Source organism: Melanerpes formicivorus, unplaced genomic scaffold (assembly GCF_026170545.1).
Source record: "Melanerpes formicivorus ecotype bairdi unplaced genomic scaffold, bMelFor1.0.p_v2 SCAF_20, whole genome shotgun sequence".
Taxonomy (NCBI): Eukaryota; Metazoa; Chordata; class Aves; order Piciformes; family Picidae; genus Melanerpes; species Melanerpes formicivorus.
The window spans coordinates 12,754,587-12,757,953 of NW_027142372.1; positions in this window are offsets into that span (position 1 = coordinate 12,754,587).

Here is a 3,367-nt window from a genome sequence, read left to right on the forward strand (position 1 = left end):
TCAAACGCTGCTATCTAATTTTAGACAGACAGCTTTGGGAGTTGCAACAAAACAAGCTTCAGAATTGCCACATAGAATTGCCTATCTGGAGGGTCTAAATAATTGAAGAGCTAGTGTGAAAGCTCAAAAGACCCTGTTTTTTATTAAGTAACTACAGCAGATTTTCTTTTTCTGATACCTTACGAGATTTATGAAATCTCCAGAATGGGATACTTGCTCATTTAAAGTCATTTTACAAACTCTTTTCCAAGCTATTACAAAACACATTTAGAACTTGCAATGCAGCTTACCGCTGTGCTCTGACACTGTAAGAACTGCTAATTCACCAACCTTGAAAGAAAAACAGAAGAGGTCTTTCATCATCTCTCAGACTTCTTTCCCTAACAACAACCTGAAAAGGGCTGCTTTGCAATTAAACACAGAGGCCTTTGTAATATTTTAATAGATATTTTAAAATACCTCAGTATGAGAACTATGCTTTGAAAAAGAATATTTGTGTATACACTCCAGGATTACACAGAAGAATAAAATCTTAGTCATTACTCTCCACCTTTGTGATAGGTGGGGAGTAATGCTTCCTTATAAATCGTATGAACACTATGCAGGCACAAACACAGACTTTATTGGAAATGCAAGGCTCCATCTTGTTCCCTTTGAAGTTAATTGAAGTTCTGTTATTCTTTTTAATAGGTAGCACAGTCTGTTCCTCATTTAAGACTCCTGTCCTACATAGATTCATATGGCACTCTACACAGAAAACCAAATGCTAAAAAAAACAAACCCCAAACCACAAAAAAATCCAAACCCCAAGCTGTAGGCCTACATTCATAGCAAACATAAATTAGTCTGTTTTCATTACAGTAAAAATTATTGAGCAGAGAATAATTCAGGACATGCAATTTATTTCTACTTAATGTTAGAACAGACTAAATAGGAAAAAAAAAATCATCACATTGACTTTCCATCTTTTATACACTTCTCTTCTTGCTTGGAGACAAAAGTTACAATGACTGAAGTGTAACCGGTCTCCCTCAATCTCCAGTTTTCTGATATGAACATTCAGTTTTCAATGAAGCCCCCAAAAGTTTTCATGTTAGAAGAATATAATAAATCCACTTCTGAAGCACAGGAAGGCCTGTTATTTTCAAGGAAAGTTCTTGGACCAGAATGATTTGCTTATCTTAATTTAGATCTCATTTGCATAGGAAGTGTCAGGGAGCAGAAAGGACTGGCTGCTCCCTATGGGACAAGAAGATGAGGACAGTAACATATCCAGGCAAGGTGAAAGTCAACAAGCAACTTGGTGGTGTAAGGTCAAGCCAGGAACAGGCCCAATGACAGGCATAGCCCAGTAATCACTAGGCATGGCCACAGCATTAAGGCAAATCCAAATCACCCAAGGAAGCAAGTCTGCCAGTCGGGGGATCAGAGACACCCACAGCCAAGCAGAGCTGAATTGAAGTATCATAGTATCATAGTATCATTCAGGGTTGGAAGGGACCACAAGGATCATCTAGTTCCAAACCCCCTGCCATGGGCAGGGACACCCCACACTAGATCAGGCTGCCCAGAGCCTCATCCAGCCTGGGCTTAAACACCTCCAGGGACGGGGCCTCGACCACCTCCCTGGACAACCCATTCCAGGGTTTCACCACTCTCATGGTGAAGAACCTCCTATAACACAGCCCAGCAAGGGAGTGAAAGCTCCCAGGCTGTGGCTCCTGGGTAGATGTGAGGGAAGACCCTAGATGAATCCGGTGAGGGTTGTTAACATCTGTTAGTGCCCTTGGGTCCTGACAGAAAGAGATGTGTTTTCATTTTTCAAGCAGCAGCTGAAGTGGATAATACTTAGCCCCTGGGGGGGCGGATGAAAAAAGAAGCAATAGAAGATTTCAAAAGAAACATCCTACTTTACAAGGCCTTGTAACTTAGAACCACAATGTTTTGTTGTCAATGAACAATAGAGGTAGCTAGTTTTTATGGCCTGTGGGTTATGCAAGTGAACCATGTTATTGGAAGAATTGTAACCCAGGCCAGTCTGAGAGGGCTTTCAAAATGAAAAGAATGTAGGATTTTTAAAAGAATTTGCTCCTGAGAAATGCTAACCATTTCCCAGGAGGTCGTAAGCCTTCACATTCCATCACCACTCTCCCTGTACTAGCATCTCAGTCTTGGGCTTCTTGAAATGTGCAGGAATCTCCAGATAATACAGAAACTGAAAGGGTGCATAGGGGTTTCAAGTAGTATTTCTATAAACACCTTAATGATTTATTTCCTATGTCCATGTGTGTGCATAATGATATCTATGTTTTCTGGCCCATGAGTCAAAAGCAGCTGCTTTGTCCCAATGGTTTCAGAAGCTGACATGCACTAACCAAGTTTTTGCCAAAGATTAAGTAGGCTCGTGGAGACTTTTAGCACAATGTTTGGGTTTACATGAACCAAATCTGCATCTTGGATTGTAAAGAAGTTTAACAAATGCAGCAGATTCAAATTCATTAGTAAACATACAGAAGGAAGAGTTCAACTTCTAGCTACCTTTTATTGAAAAAAAAAAACCCAAACAAAACTCTACAAGTCTGCCAACATCTTGTTATGAAGCACTGTTGAAAAATGTTTTGTTTTAAAGTAATTGGCTAATGGATGCCCATTAGCCTTGGACTTGATGATCTTTGAGGTCTTTTCCAACCTTATTGATTCTATGTTTCTGTAATTCTATGATTGCTGCCTGTAAAGAGTGCACAAACAAACACCATCATGTTAATTGGTGAAAGCTCTTATGCATTGTCCTCAAAAATAGGAGCTTGGGAGTCTGACACAGCAGCTTTCTTTGACAGCCCATTTCCTGCAGAGGTGATGCAGACGGACTAACCAGCCAAATTTTGAGGGCTTTCAATTTTGCTGAAAATGAAGTCATAGCGGGGTTTTTTTTTTTTTTTTCAATGAATTTCTGAAACTTAATGCATTGCCTTCCCCTCAGATGTAGCTGGGCTGTGAGAAGAAGGGCAGGGAAATCGGGGAGTGACAGGTGAGAAAGATACACAGCACAGCGGCTTGTACAGTGACAGCTAGAGAAAGGTGCACTCAGGGAGAGAAAAGCTCCGACGCATTATCGCCAGTTATGCCTCGGGGCGCTGCAGCCACCCCGACCTGAGGCGGGGCTGCGGCGAAGCCACCGTGCAGCAGCACGGCAGCCGCCCCATCTGCGCGCCACGCTCAGGATGGCGCCCGACACCACGCCAACCGTGCCACACTCTTCCCGCTCTCGATTGGCAACGGGGGCTGGCAGTCTGTGTTCCCAACCAATCGTCCCCGCCGCTACGGCGCTGGAGGCGGTGCTGCGGCCTGGCCCTGCTGGAGGGGGAAG